General features: G+C 45.3%; 1 long non-coding RNA gene across 1 annotated transcript in view; it reads left to right on the top strand.

The window, feature by feature from the left end:
- Positions 1 to 2,887: 2,887 nt before the first annotated feature.
- The window catches only part of Hectd2os (Hectd2, opposite strand), a 70,062-nt gene continuing 56,507 nt past the window's right edge, over positions 2,888 to 16,442 (top strand). The window contains exons 1-2 of the long non-coding RNA NR_033510.1: positions 2,888 to 3,128; positions 6,700 to 6,840. This is a non-coding gene — a long non-coding RNA (Hectd2, opposite strand). The remainder of the gene's footprint in view (positions 3,129 to 6,699; positions 6,841 to 16,442) is intronic.

The following is a 16,442-nucleotide window of genomic DNA, read 5'->3' as shown; positions in this document are numbered from 1 at the left end:
TTATTTTAAAAATGGAACCACTTCTTATTTGTTTGTTTGTTTGTTTATTTATTTATTTATTTATTTATTTATTTATTTATTTATTTATGTCCCTTCACATTAGCTCTGGCCCCTGAGCTCTCAGCAGATGCTCCATAGCAGCAAGGGTTCCAGTCAGTGTCACTATATTGATTTAACAGCAAGTCCAAAGTCAGCATGGAAGATTGAAGCCACGTGCAGTCAGGTTTGCCCGTGACTCCATCAGGTGAGGAAACGTTTGCTGAGGTTCACTTGGGAGGCTCCTTTGGTCCATCACAGACGTCCACAGCAGTCCACTGTCTTGTTCTTTTATTGGGTGAGCACTACCACCAGATGAGTCACTGGCTTGCATTTCATGGTTACAGTGGGTGAAAAGTACTTACCTATAAGGATAACGACTACCTTTAGTGGCACCTGATGGATGGATAAGATGGATGTGAGGGGACTTGTTTCAGTGACAGCAGATTTCTTTTCTTGCTTCCACTCAGGAAAAAGAGCTATGGAACACAGCGCCATCATACCCCAAGGAGTTGAAGGCACTGTTTTTAATTTTCTCTTTTTTTTTTTTCTGACCCTCTCTGACTCCATCTCCACTCTCCCAAATGCACACAGTTGACTTGGAATATGAAGGACTCTTGCACATGTTGTAAATACCTACCTGTTCTGTGCCAGGGCTTGGGGAATTGAACCAGGCTTCCTACCAGTTGCCTCCCCGTCTTTCTGCTCACTCTGATGGCATTCTCTTGAGGCTTCCATCTCCGACTTCCCCTGTTGGTTCTAACTAGTATATTTGTTTTGTTTTTATAACATTTTTTTAAAATCCTAAACCAGATGACATAGCTTTTTAACTTATTTTAAACTGTATTGACTTGAGTCATGGCTTTGGGTAATTTGATCTTGGCCCAGGCTCCCCTGTGGGACTGAGCCTTGCTGCCTAGGGGTTGGTGGTGACAGCTGGAAGGGCCCTTGCTTTCCTGTGATGTAATGAATCATGAGACTTATGTGTCCCAGCCTTACAGGTATATTTTTGTCAACCTTCTTGGAAACTGAAATTTGTGCACATATTTCTTTTTTTCTTTTTTCTTGGATGTTTTCTTTATTTACATTTCAAATGTTATCCCCTTTCCCGGTTTCCCTACCTCAAAGAAACCCCCTATCCCATCCTCCCTCCCCCTGCTTCTATGGGGGCGTTCCTCTATCCACCTACTCACTCCTACCTCCCCACCCTTGATTCCCCTACACTGGGGCATCTATTGAGCCTTCATAGGACCAAGGACCTCTCCTCTCATTGATGCACGACAAGGCCATTCTTTGCTACATATGCAGCTGGAGCCATGCGTACTCCTTGGTTGATGGCTTCCTACCTCAGGACCAGCCCTTCTCTGCTGAGTACTGTCTGTGAGGTTCTTTCTTCATGATCCTCCCAGAACTATAGTGATCAACTGAATAGCTTCATGCCCATTGCTTCTTTTAAGGGTATAGGAGAGTTGGAGAAGGCTTTGCACAAACCCAGAAGAAGTTGAAACATTAATTCTGCCTCTATGGGACCCAGCATGGATTAATTACTCTCTCTGGGCATTTCTAAAGACCCCTCACTGCAAGGTGGACTTGAATCACCTCCCCGCGGGTTGTTATAGGGAATAGGATTGTAGGAAAATGCTTGGACCACATCGGTTACAACCGCCATGCCCAGTGGAAGCAAGGGATGTGTTAGGGAACTGAGGTCACCTCTCTCCTGGCAATCAGAAGTGGTTTCCCTTTACTGTGTGGCTCCTCCCATTTTTTTGTACAGCACAGTGGGGGGGATGGTTCCTATTCTGACCTGTGGCTAGACCTGGGTGAGCCCTTGGTCTCTCAGCCACAGTTTTCTTGATTATAAGGTGAAAGTAACAATATTTACTGCTTATGATCTTGGGAGAAAGTAAGATTCAGTAATCAGGGCAGTGCCTGGCTCAAAATAATTACCTGCTATTGAGTACACCCCCCTTCTTTTCTCAGACCATATGTTCTGTGTAGGCAGAAATGTTTCCAGATGACCCGTGGCCCAGGGATGGGCCTGAAGCTGGGCCACAGCAGCTAGCAAAAGGAAAAACAAGTCCCCCTTCTTCTCCTGGTTCTCAGTGGATCTCATTTGAAGAGTATAACATTAAGGTTCCATAACAATTTAGAAGATAAACAATCCCAGAATAGGTTCCTACAGCATTAAATAGGGCAGTTTAAAAATGGGTCACTGTGGGGGAAACGCAAACAAACAAAAGCCTCGCCTGTGTTATACAACAGAGGCCCCTGGGGCTTTGTTTGCATGAGAAAGCAGCTCTGGAAAGGTGTACTAAGGATTTCAAACCAAAGGCAGGTAAGTTTGTAGCAAAAATAGTACATAAATCTGCTTATTAAAAAAATAACGTTCCTATAAAAGTTACCGTGGGACTCAGTTTCCCCTTTTCCAGAGTTTGAGAGCTGGGATGCATGCATGGGCCTCACAGGGTTGGATAAAATGTTCCAGGATTTTCATAAACACTGAGATGACACTGGCATTTTAAGCCAGAATAGACCTGGATCTGACTTGATTTAAAGGCATGGTTGGGTTTTCCCAAGTTTTTGTTTTAGTGTTATTTTTCCATCATGTATCAATGGACTTTATTTTGATCAAATCCACACTTTTTCTTTCCCACTAACCCACTAACTCTTTCAGGGTCCCTCTCCTATCCCTTTCCAGGGTAGAATATATGGATATAGATTGTATTTTTTCTCATTTCCCCTGCTGCCCTAGGCTGTCCTCCATCCTTCTGTCTTGTTGCTAATTATCTTGTCCCTCCATTACATCTCTCTCTCCTCCCCCTCACAAGTCACTGCAGCCTACAGCTATGGTCTCTTCCTCTTTGTGCATAGCTTCTGCTGGAATCTTTGCACTCACTCTGCCGGTGACATCGAATGCTATTATTATCTTCTGCGTGCTAGTGAATGAATTAACTCAGCAAGCTCTTCCTGACAGCTGTGATAGCGTGCCAAGCACTGCATTAGGGACTAGGGGTGGGGATGATGAAGGCAGGGGCTGCTCCTGTAGCTGAGATCTGGGGTTGACCTTCGGAGTCAGTGTGAGGAGGTCAGAGGTAAGCATGGCAAAGGGGTTCATGGGTCTGTGACAACAGGTTTCTACTCAGTGGGAGGGGAGGAATGGGTGGGAGGGTTAGGTCGGTTTCTGTGTGGAAGAAGTTGGACTGTTTCTTCAAAGGTTGCCTAGGAAGGGTGAGAGGTTGGGGGCACCAAGGAGATGGTGAGAAAAGCAGTGGACAGGCTAGTGAGAAAAAGCTTGGAGTTTGCTTCCATGTGGCTGAGATATATGGGAGACTGGGCTAGACAGACAGGGCGGAGCACAACCCAACAGAATAACACAACACAACATAACACAGCACAACTGCCAGTATGCCTTTCTCTTTCTGGGAGAAATTCTCTATCTGAATTGGGAACAGGTCCCAGGGTGGCTCATAGGAGGCCAGAAAGGGTACTTACTGACTCTTTTACTGAGAGAGTGACTTGAGGATGCCACAGCAAGAGAGTCTCTGCTTTTGAGATGACTATGGAAGACTAACTATGGCCAGATTAGTAATACCATGTGACACAGACAAGGTGTTGTGGGGCCCTTGGGAAAGAGCACTGACCCTATCTCAGGACCAGGGAAGGTTTCTTCGAGGTGATATAGGCTGATCAGCCATCCTGACTCTTGGAGTTTATACAGTGGAGGAGGAGGCAGAGGAGGAGGGAGGGAAGAGATGAGGGGGAGGAGGAGGAAGTGGAGGAGGGAGGCTGGGGAACTTGGAAGAACAGGGAAGAGTGAAGCCTAGCCAATGTGCAGAAAGATCTCCTGTGCTCCACCTCTCTGAGCTTCAGCCTTCCAGGCCCAAGAAACAAAGCTACAGACTTTGGGGATCCAAGGGACTTTGAAGTAGGCCAGAGAGCAGCCTGAAGAGAGATCTGGCTGGCTGTGTATAGGCCTCTGGTCTCTCTTGGAACATGGGCCTGTTTTGCAAACATAGCAACATGGGCCAAGTACGTGGGTTTTGGCACTAGTTGGGCTGACCCAGCTCACTAAGCAAATAGTGGGGGAGTTTCTTCCTTTTTCCTTTGTAAACTTCAATCTTCTCTGGGCGCATAATTTATAGAATTCCAGAGAACTCCATTTTTGGCTTTCTTCCCAAGAAGGAAAAGCGCCTCACATTTTCCACACACTCGTCCCAGTCCGCTGGCCTAGAGCCAAGACTTCTTGTTGAGGCTGAGAAAAAGATGGTTGCTGTTCAGGGTTAAGGTAGTCAGCGGGGGTGGGGTGGGGGTGGGGGAGCTATACTACTACTCCAGGGATAGCTGCGGTCATGTGACAGGTAAGTATTCTTCACAATAGTCCTGGAGTGGAGAATAGATGTATCAAGGTTCAGGGCAAGAGACTATGCAGACAGCGGAGATCTGCTAAGGACTGTGCAAGGAGTCTCCCTGACTCCCAACTCTCCATAGCTGCTTAATGTTCACCAAGCACTTTCTTGTCTCATTGGATGAGGTGAGAAACAATCTCTACCTCCTCCCGAGTGTACCAAAAGGGAAGAACACATAGGACCAAGATTCCGATTTAGCTGCTCAACTCCAGCTGAGTTGCTAGGTACACGGAACAACAACTTGAAATCAGCTGCCTTGAGATGGAAAGCTTCTAGGCCTTAGGTGGTGGCTTGATGGGGGTGCTTTCCCTGAGGGTTCCAGGGATGCTTTGGGTGAGCAGTGCCCACCATGCTTAGCCCTCCCTTGGCAGGATTGTGCCTGAAGAGTTATCAGAGTCTTGAGTCCCAGAGACTTGGCTGGGATTGTCACCTAGGTATTTTGACTGCCGCCTCAGCCTTTTAGGTTGTCCCCGTTACTCTAATGTGCCTGTCAGGCTAGTCCACCCTGTGCAGATGCTGCCAGGTATGTGAAGCTGCCCATGTATGCTGGGCTTTGAGATCTAGGCTGGCTGACAAATGGGTTGCCTGGAAGTCCAGTAGGGCAATCTTTAAATCCAGATCCCTGCCCGCTCCGTGTGAGCGAACAGCGTCTAGAAACTGCACAGTTGGTGAAACCTAAGCTTTCGAACATGAGACGTTCTCAGACGTCTGTTTCCTCTTATAGTCAGGGGAGAGCATCCAAATCCCACTCTATTTGTCATTGTCATTGCTGCCCTGAAGGGTCAGGATACACTGCTCTTGGCCTCCAGACACTTGGCTCTGAGCACCGATTAGCCTTAGGAGTGCTGAGCTCGGATGCATGCAGTAGGCACTCAATAATGTTTGTAGAGAAGGAGTCAAATTGTGTCCCATGACAGACAGGCCTAGGAAAGGCTCTATGTCATCACAGTACAAAACAGCACGTCCCCTCCTTGTGGGCCACTCAATGCCCCCACGTTACAGCCCTGACTATTTCCTCAACGAAAATTCTACACCCTTGTAACAAATTTCTTCTGCTATCTTCCTGGAGAATGGCGGCTGGCTCTTTCTCTTTGTCAGTTCTCAAACTGATGGCTACCTCTCAAAGGCCATTCTTGTCAAAAGTGGTTCCTCTTCACCCACGAAGGTCCTGTCTCATTCTCCACGCTCATCTTCATCACCAAAGTTACTCTCTGTTTTCTCCATGACTCCAGCATAAGCTCAATGGGTAGAGACCTTTCTCATCCCCTGTCACTGTGGATCCCAGTGACCGGCATATAAACACTAGGAGTTCAAGAGTTATTTGTTTATGGATGAAGGAAAAAAGATAATGGGATCTGATATCTCCTACTCACAGAAGATGAAGTGAAGCTCAGGGTTTAGAAGTCTGATGTAGATTTGCTTGGACCAGATCTCAAAGCTGTGAGCTCCCCCCCCCCCCCCACTAGCTTATTCTTCAACTTGGATGGGTCTCTGGAACGAACACAGAATCATGGCTTTCCTTACTAGTTTGGAACGAGGACCATATTGTCTCTGGAGAGTAACAGCTTGAAGGAACCCTTAGAAGCTAAAAGACCACTCACACACTTAGGCTGACAGTGGAAACACGCCAATGTATGTACACTGAATGATGATGAGTTGGGATGAACGAATGTACGGCAGTACAGAAGCATATGAAGTGACGTCAGACCACCAGGGACACGGGCGGACCGCTCATCACTGTTGGTGTGAGGGGAGGCTTCTCTTGAGATTCTGACGGGAGAACGAGGAGGCTCTTGAGGATTGCTGTGAAGCTCAGGGGCCTTCTCCAGTACCCGATCAGTAAGGGCTGGTTCTGTCACTCCCAGAAACTGGATCACTCTGGCTGAAGACTAATCTGCTTCCATGGCTCACTGACTCTCACTGCTTTTCTTATATTTATTCCACAGAAGATGACGGGCAATGAATCATACCAAGCCACAGATGAACCAGTGTGCTAGCTCCGGTAGAAGGTTACTCAGGGCAGTAAGAAGCTATTAATAATTATTAGCAGTCGGTGCTTCATCTAGTCCACACTACCTATGTTCCAATGTATGAAAGGTTTAGATGTATTACTTCAATTAGATAAGGCTGGAACTGTCTTTTTAAAAAACGGTATTTAATAAAGTTAACAAAGCAGACCTTCAATCGTATGCAAAGGAAACTATTTTTACTTCCATTTACAAATGAAAAATGCTAATGAAATTTTCTTCCTGTTTAGAATGACCGATTTGGGTTTTAGCCTACTAACTGATCACTGAGAGCAACCCCATGAACATGCTAAGCAGGATTAAATTTATCAGTGTTGGGACAGCTCTGTGGAGTAGCTGGAGCCATCCCTGCGTTTGCCGCCGGGGTTAGGGTAAGTGATGGTGTACTTGGTATTATTGATTGGCAATTTGATTGTGCTTTTGTAGAAAATTTGTGGAAGTTCCCACAGGAAGATCTCACGGGGAAAGCCTGAGATTTGGCCTTGAGCTTTGTGGTTGTAGGATAAGAGTTATTTCGTGAGACAGAAAATGCAAAATAAGAATCCTCGTTTATAAGATTTTATTTTTATCAGAGTATGAGTTGTAGCTGTTTAGTGTACTCATCAGGAACAGACGCCTTCCACAAGTCTGACCCATATTTCCTGTGTGCAGCTTCCCTCCTAAGTCCAAGATGGCTGCTGGAGCTCCAGCATTGCATGCAGGTCCCAGACAGCTGAAATAGGATTTTGTTGGTTTTTGAACTCTCCTCCTCATCCCCTGTTCCCTTTCTTTCTCTCTTATCCTCATATACCAACCCAGGGCTTCACAGTAGATGTTAGAGCCCATTATATTTCACATCTGTTTTTCTAATGTATAACTGCTCAATAAGTGCTTATTTCTGATGGTGAAGAGAACACCAGACCCTTCTTTGTGATCTAGCGTCTAGCACAGGTTTTTACAGAACCAAGCAGGAGGCAATTAGATGGATAAGGTGGTTTGGTACATGAGCAATAAGAAGGGATGGTGACTGTCCTAAACTGGGGAGCAGAACCTGCTTGAAAGTCATTATCTCTGTGCCTTTAGTTGCCAAGTGGGAATATAAGATATGCTTTCCTATTAATTAACAAATAGATTAATATTAATAAAGTAATAACTATTTATTAGTTAACAGATTAATTGTGTGGGGTACACAATCAATTAACTAATTAATAGACTGATTGATTGATTAATGTGTTTGTATGTGTGTGTGTATGTGTGTATGTGTGTGTATGTCTGTGTGTGTGTGTGTATGTATGTGTGTGTATGTGTGTGTCTTTGTGTGTATTTGTGTGTGTGTATTTGTGTGTTTGTGTGTGTATTTGTGTGTTTGTGTGTGTATGTGTGTGTGTATGTCTGTGTGTGTGTGTATGTATGTGTGTGTATGTGTGATGTATGTGTGTGTCTTTGTGTGTGTGTATTTGTGTGTTTGTGTGTGTGTGTATGTGTGTGTTTGTGTGTGTGTATGTGTGTGTGTGTGTGTGTGTGTGTGTGTGTACATGACACATGCATGAAGGTCAGAGTGTTACTTGTAAGAGTTGGTTCTCTTCTTCCCATCATGTAGATTCTAGGGATCAAACCCAGGTTGTCAGTCTTGGTGACAAGTGCATTTGTCCACTGAGACATTTCACCAGCCTGTTTTGATTTTAGAGATACAATCATACTACGCCACCCCGGCAGGCCCAGAACTCCTGATTCTCCTTCTGCTGTAGCTTCTGGAATGCAAGCATGATAGGCGTATATTCCACATTGAATTAGCTGATGATTAATTCAGTAGAATATGGAATGCGATAGAGATTGATGGTTGAGTAGATAAGTTCGTTTTGCTAGTCACTTTGCTCCTCCCAGAAGACTAGATACAACATCTGAAATAACTGATGAAATGGAGACTTTTCTGTCTGCAGCACGTACTTGTCATGATACTGACTCTCATCTTGCTTTAGTTCTCTTGGGCTGGAGTCTATGCTACTTAGAGGCAGAGGTTGTCTTATTTATTACATCAGCCAGCCAAGCTCTTAAGAGTTCTCTCCATGTCCCTTCTTCTACCCTCACTGGGTAGAACACAGTCTTGTTCGCAGCCTGGGGAATTTATTGCCACTGAGAGGCAATTGTTCTGCTACGAACTAGAGTTCTTTGGCTAATGAAGAAGGAAGGATGACTATTGAGAAGTCCATAGGAACCTCTCTCACTTGATCCTGAAAATGATGGGGCCGTGTGGCAGGTTGTCATGGAATCCACACCATAGTAAGTAACATGAGTTACAGTACACCTATTCACTTATGGGTAGGACAATTCAGGACCAGAGTAGAAAGGAACTTCCTAGGAGCACAAGGTAGGAGAAGCAGCTCTTCTGTCCTATACTGACTCTTACATGTCCAAAGAGCAATAGTCAGCCATTGCTGGGTCCTCCCTGTGATGGTGGGTCCTCCAACAAGCTCCAAACTGGCACCATCTTACCCCCTTCCCTAATCAAGACTCTATTTAATGTCTTTCTCAGTTGTCCTTCAGCCCAACTATGGCTCGCAGTTTTCATCATAGGGAACAACTCCTATTGATTGATAGAGACTTCTAGGGATGGTCTTCCATGGATAATTTTGGGACATAGGGTTGGGGGGGGGTAGTGGAATAAGTACTGGGATTGATTAATGAGGTCTGTTGTGGTTATTGCTGAAGAAATGATGAGCCTTGAGTCTGGATTAATCTGAGTCCTGTTGACTTTTCCTTCAGGGGTGAGGGGGATACTCCACACAGATGTAACCTACAAGGTATCTGGAATTCATATAAGACATCCTGTTCCTACAAGCGAGGTGAACTCCTAGCTGTACTGAAGCCATCTGGAAGGGATGGGGGCTGAGGGTGTGATTGCTCGAATAACAGGCACTCCTGGCCATCTATTACCCAGGCAGCCCCACCTGATCCTGTCTTACATCAGAAAGATAACCCTTATCACCCCCTCCTTGAGCTGAAGCTATGAAACCAGATAGGAGTGGATTGTGATGAGTCCCCCAGAGTGACTGATAGGCCTCACATTCAGGCTCCAGTGACAGCTCTCTCTCTCAGGCCAGACACTAAATATATCTTCTTATGGTGACAAGGACAGGGTTAGGGAGCACATGATCTTTTCCAGTCACAAGGGGGAGAGACCCTGAGCGCTCTGACCTCAGAATCTATTCCTGAACTGGAGGCACAGTCCAAGAATAGAATTTCTGTATCCTGGTCAACTGTTCTACTTGGGGTCTTTATGTGGGGCACACTGCATCCCGTGGTGACAAGTGTGCAGGCAGCTGTGGAGAAAGGGGTGGGACCCTGAGGCATGCCTTGAGAGAACCCCTTGGTTAGGGGAGTGTTTCCTTCCAGCTGAGTGAGGGGCTATGAGGAAAGGAAGAAGCCAGGGTTAGTGGGGCTGGAGGAGAGAAGAGATTTCGAACACCCCCATCTGCTTCTGCAAGTCACAGAAGACACCAATCCAAGTCACTGTGTGATACAGAAGTAGAAAAAGAAAAGAAGTTTTCCCTTCTCTATTCTGTGTTCACATTCAGAAGTAACTGTACTAATCAGTTTAATGTTCTTTTCATAGTTTTTGCATATAGCACATCCCAGTCTCTTTCTCATACACATAAATAGTAGAGTAGTGTAGTATATTACAAAAGGCTATAAATAATTATAGATAGCTATACATCCTTGGGTCCTTTCTATAGGCTTTGGATTCCATCTCTGTAAAATGAACATGATAATATTTACCCGACACAGTCATTTAAAATATTAGATGGATGTCAAACAGTGACTAACAGAGTAAGGTTTTTATTTATTTATTTATTTATTTATTTATTTTGGCTTTTCAAGACAGGGTTTCTCTGTATAGCTCTGGCTGTCCTGGAACTCACTTTGTAGACCAGGCTGGCCTCGAACTTAGAAATCTGCCTGCCTCTGCCTCCCGAGTGCTGGTATTAAAGGCGTGCGCCACCACGCCCGGCCAGGGTAAGGTATTATTATTATTATCATCATCATCACATTTAAATATGAGCATATGACTTATGGCCATTCTAGTTACTCATTACTGCAAATAAATCGCACCAAAAATTGTGGCTTTAAAGATGTGATTACAATGAACAAATATTATCTCACAGGGTCTGTGCCTCAGGAACTTGGGAGTTGGGGGTACTAACCCCATAGGCTCTTAGATGCTGGCAGGGGCTGCAGTTCTCTTCTCTGAAGATCTAGCTAGGAATGTTTGGAAGCTTCTTCGAAGGTGGCCCACTTGTATCTGTTAGCAGGAGGCTTTTAGTCCTTGTCACAGAGATACTCTTGTTGATTGCCCCCACACACCCCCAAATAGGCAATATGGGAAAGAGAGAGCAAGAAGAGAGACATGTCATACTTTATGACAGTCTATCAAGTCCCATACCACTACCTCGTTCTGTTCCTTAAAAAGGAATTGCTAAATCCAGTTCACATTCAAGGGAGAGGGACTGAAGGGAACTGGTTGCAGAATGTGAACATCTTCTATGACCGCTTCAGAGCTTATCCTAGGCACACATGGTAACTGTGCTCCGTGCGCTGCATTGTCTTATTACAAATTGCTTTTTTCATTTACTAGAAAACCTTGGCAGCTTTCCATGTCTACATATATAGAATAGTATCACCCTCTGTCTCACTCTACGGTTGGCTTCACCCAGTTAGATTTAGAGACTTAAGTTTTCCTGTATTTCTGGCTGACACAGATGTTTAAAACAAGAACCTTCCTGGATGAAGGGAGGATGGAAGAACCATGGACCCCTTTAGTTTGTGACTAGAGAGTTCTGTTTTGTAGCCTTTCTCAGTTTGGGGTTTGTTATCTGAAAATGCCTGGTTCCTGGAAAGAGGGATGGGATTGGCTCTTATAGAATTGTGAAAGAAGAAAGAAAGACTATGGAAGGGTGTGGACTGGTCTGTGAGCCCCTTCATGGCAGCTGGAGGGTTTGTGTGCTAGCACCAGTGATACCCTCGTGCCAGGGCCTGTGCCTGGAACTCAGGAGGCATCTGGCCATTGAATATCCATACTTCCTTTGCAGCCCAGAGCACCAGCCTTTTGGAGAGTCCTGTCTTCATATGCATATATAACCTGAGTGGGAGGGTTCTCTGGACACGTAGACAGGTTCATCATCTCCAGACAGAAATACCTTTGATCTCTCTCTCTCTCTCTCTTTCTCTCTCTCTCTCTCTCTCTCTCTCTCCTTTCTGTGTGTGTCTCTCCCACCCCCACCCATCACTGGGGCACATGACACAGCAAAGCACTCTACAAAAGCTCAAGTGCAAATTTTATTGTCATCCTTTTCTAGCTAGACACTCTTGTGTAGGGTCAGGGTAGACATTCTTACATGGTATTCTTGCAGAGGATGACAGTAAAAACCTCCCACACGGTAAGAGCTGGATCCGGGCACATCATCCAGGCAGATGAAAAATAGCTCCTAGAAAGTGAAGTGGTTCTTTAGTGAAGTGGAGAGAAAATATGTTAAGAATCTCATGCTGATGTGGGAAGATCTTGAGGTTTTTTTTTTTTTTTTTTTTTTTGTTATTGTTTTTTTGTAGGAGGAGTGCAGAGCATACTGAGTTTATTAAATGTATTGGAAGGAGTGTTGTAGATATCTCTAGAACCAACTTAAGGCCACGTGTGGAAGAAAACCAAGGGCTGAATCAGCCCATTAAAAAAAATCAGAATTTTTGGATAAATATCACCAGGGCTGAGAGTAATTGTGTCAGTGGATGTACAGGTCTGGCATTTCCCTGTGTGAACTTACTTAATCTTCATAAAAACCCAGAAAAGTCTTATTTTTTTATTTAATTTTTTTTCCTGAGTCAGGGTTGCTCTGATTATCTTTGGTTGTCCTGAAACTTACTCTGTAGATCAGGCTGGTCTGGAAGTCAGAGATCCATCTGCCTCTGCCTCCTGAGTGTTGGGATTAAAGGTGTGTGCCTGAATTTTTTTTTTTTTTTTAGTAGAAAAATGTTTTCCTGGAGTTGGGTTTCAGTTTTTGGTCTTTACCAAGGAAGCAACTCTCTGGCCTTTCTTTCATCTCTTGCTTTACAATGCTATTTACTTTTCTGGGTTCTTATGAAGATTAAATAAGTTCACACAGGGAAATGCCAGACCCCTACATCCACTGACACAATTACTCTCTCAGGACTGCCACCACCACTGGCCTGTTGTCCTTCTGACCACGCCCACTCACTCTCCCCCTCCCCCCCACTGCTGTCCCCAGAATCAACAAACCAAGGTTCCCATGGCTGTTGGTTTTCTCTGTCATAGATGTTCCCTTTCAGTGAGCAGGAGGGAGGGATCACAGCTTTCCATTGCTCTCTTCTCTTGAAAATAGATTGCCTTCCTTTGGGTCTCAAAAGGAACATCTGGCAGGAAAATTGGTCTGGCTGTTTAGGCCCCAGGAGACAGGGGAAAGGTTGTCTGCATCCCTCTGCCTGGTTCTGCAATCATGTTTGGGGTTTCAGGGTTTTGCAGAGGTTGTGGCACCTATCTATGCTGCCCTACAGTTTGCAGGGCTGTGTGCTTTCTGTCTGCTAGGAAGAAATTAGATCCCGTCTCTATTTGTTCTTCTCTGAGTCTCTGAATGAAAAGGTTGCTGCCGTTCCTCCCCACCCCCAAGCCCCTAGGCTACTGGTGTCTGTTCAAGTCAACTCAGGTAGTGGCACACAGCCAGTGTGGAGTCCTGTCCTTTGGGTCTTCATGTCCCCAGCCAGAGTGGCTGTCTCACTAATGAGCTCAGTGATCCTGAAAGCAGCGCCTGCAATCACAAGGGATGCTGCTGTACCTTTCTTTCTAAAACAGAATTCCAGCTTTTGAATATTGCCATGACTTACACTGCAGAGACTAATAAATCAAATAAGGAATATAAGCCATCCACAGTCGGCTCCCAGTGCTGATATCGTCAGTGTTATTTCTTTTTCTATGCCTGTTTATGTATTCCATTTTCAAGGAGATATGCAATCACCTTCCATAATGTAGTCTTTGGTGTGTTTGCATGAATCGATGATTCAGCAGCTTTCTGGGGTGGGAGTGGGGTTTCAGGCCTTCACCGAGGCATGATTTTTTTAGTAGCTCTTAAACTCTGTAGGGTGGCATCTGCATTTACCAGTTTATTGAACCAGTTTGCTGTTGGTGACCAGTGAGGTTGCTCACCGTTTTCCATGGTTACTAACAGTGTTGTGACTCACACACAGGCCTGCCTATTTTTCTTCATTGCTCCTCCCGAGGGCCAACACATGACAAAGGGTTTTCTGGAAAGGCTGTACCCATTTGAGCGACTGAAAAGAATTCACATTGCTTAGCTGGCCTTCACAGAGAGGCTCTGTCATATGAAGGGCCTGGGGCTGTCTTATGACTTTCAAGGTATGGCCAGGGGGGCCTCTTGACACAGTTCTGCATGACATGACAGGGCACCCAGGCATGGTTATTCATATTTTGGAAGCTAAAGGACTCCATTGTGAAGTCCCAGGTAGCCAAACAAAGTGAGGTCCCATAGAGAGATTGCATGTGACAACGTGATTAACTGTTGAGTGGTGTCATCAACGAGAGAAAATGACCACGGGAGCTGCTTGAAGCTCCTCCTCTCTTTCCCAACTGCATTTTGTTTCTGACTGATACATGGTTATTGTATATTCATTGGATAGTAATTAGCTACTGACTACTGATTGTACATCAGGACAATGGTCTGCTTGGCAATAAAAGCAAGCTCTCAGCATACTGAGAAACAACCCCCTTTCTGCTTTCTGTCCTGAGAGCTAGTCCCCGAGGACTAGGAGTCCAGATTGCCCCAAATTCTCAAATGACCTAGCCAAGGCCACTTAGAGTATCGGTGGCCAAGTCAGAAATAGAAGCCAGGGCTTCCTGTGACAAAGGATGTGCTGCTATGAGGCAGCTGGGCTCTTGCTACTGGCCACATCGCTCAAGTGTCCCTAGTTTTCCCATGAAAGCAGTGGTCTGGGGATCTGATTCAAATACAGGAACATAAGGAAGATATGCCACCCACAGTTGGCTCCCAGGGCTGACAGTTAATAGTCTGGGCTTGGTTCCTGAGTTTCTGCAGTCCTTACAAGTTCCCAAATGATTTTTTTGTCTGGGATTGCTCTTGGAGCAGTGAGCAGCTAGAGAATCGCTCAGTAAACAGCTGAGTAAATGACCTAGATAAAGACAGGACTCACTGGCAAGTAGAGCGACGACATTTTAAATGCCGATGACTGAAAAGGGTGTTCCCGATAGTTGTGAGTCTTAAAGGTCACATCCTGCTTCTGCTAGAAACACCCGGACATGGGCTCACCCAACTGGCCAGAGGAAGGCTCTTGAGACACACTCTTTTAACAGTACAATTGGCTCCTTTATTGTATGGAAGAAGCCTAAGCAAGGCAGCCAGAATAGAGGCTTTAATATTCCAAAGGCGCTTCCAGTGTCCCCCAGGATCCTAATTAATCACCTGGAGAAAGACCAAGGAGTCTGGGATGTGAGGAGAGGCTCACGCCACTGTGGCGTCAGCCCTCAGCACTTAACGGGGAAAGGAGTGAAACAGAACCTGGACACTGGCGCACAACGCCTCGTCCTGCAAAGTGTCGGCGTTAACCGCATGGCTTGCTGGCTCCCAAGTACAGGCAGAAGAAGTCAGCATTATTCAGGGACTGGGCTTGCAGCCTCAGTAGTTGCTATTAACAGTTTTCAGGGCAAGGGGGTGGGGTTGAGGGGTGGTAGGTTGACTGGCACCATGGAGAGATGAACACAGCAGGCTCAGCAGAGCCAGTCCTGTGGCCGGAGTTGGAGGGTTGAGCCGGCTTATTATGTCTTCAGATTTAGAACCCTGAAATGCCGTCATTAAAGCTGGAATCTGAATCATAGGCAAGGATGGAGAGGTTGGGGAACCTGGTGTTTTTGAAACTACGCTCCCTGGATCTCCAAAGAGTTTATGGGAAGACGTGTCCGGGGCCACCGCCAGTGTCATGTGTAGAGGAATGTGGTCCTTCATCAAGAGTTTTACATGTTTGCATTCTGAATATGATGTCTTTCTGTAGCAGGGCTTATACTTAAAAATCTTTTTATTTGACAGCTCAGAGGAGGAATGCAACTTCTCAGAGATTTATAGCCAGCTTGTGACATAGCATGGAGGTACGTGCTCTGAGGGTGTGGATGACCACAGCACTATAGGTTAAACAGGACTTTAAATGCCCTCAACACCGGCATCTTTTCCTTTAGGGCAGCCTATCCATTTCCCTCCATTTCACCCAAACCCCAAATCAGTGCCATTTATACCACGATCTGGGAAGAGAACCAGTTTATACCACCTCAGAAAAGTTATCTGTGTGGTGTGATATGTGTGACCCTCAGTCAACCCCTAATAGTTGCCCATTTAACTGGAATTCCCACGGTGGGTGGGACAAGTTTTCAGGTGAATTTGTGTCAGTGCACCTGGGAAATGGTGGACTGATGTCTGATTGTCCATTACTAAGGAGGGGCAAGTCATCAACACTGACTCTGGTTGTGTTGTAAGCATGCTGTACAATGTAGACCACACATGACTTCCTGGGACTGGTCACTCAGTTTCTGGTGGTTTTCCTTGATAAGACCAAGTACAAAGGACTTCGAGGAGACACTTTCTGAATCAGTTTAGGAGTCTCTTTGCTTCCTTCCTTGTTCTTGTATTTGTGGCAGTCTCCACCAGACAGGGTTTATGCTCACCCAGTCCTGGGTCTGAGCCACTGCAACATGAAAGACTATCTACATCTTACCATTTTACTGTGGAGAAAACAACTGCTTAAAGGAAAAGGTACCATACCTTCCGCCTGCCCACTTCAAGGCTGTACGGGACACTGTTTAAGACAGCAATATTCTACAATTTTATTATTGTATCATGCATGTAGCCTATCCTAACTGATATAGGTACTTTTATGAAGAATAAAACAAGAAGAGGTTACATTGGGCATT

Source organism: Mus musculus, chromosome 19, assembly GCF_000001635.26.
Source record: "Mus musculus strain C57BL/6J chromosome 19, GRCm38.p6 C57BL/6J".
NCBI lineage: Eukaryota > Metazoa > Chordata > Mammalia > Rodentia > Muridae > Mus > Mus musculus.
This window is presented reverse-complemented; position numbering and strand designations above follow the sequence as displayed.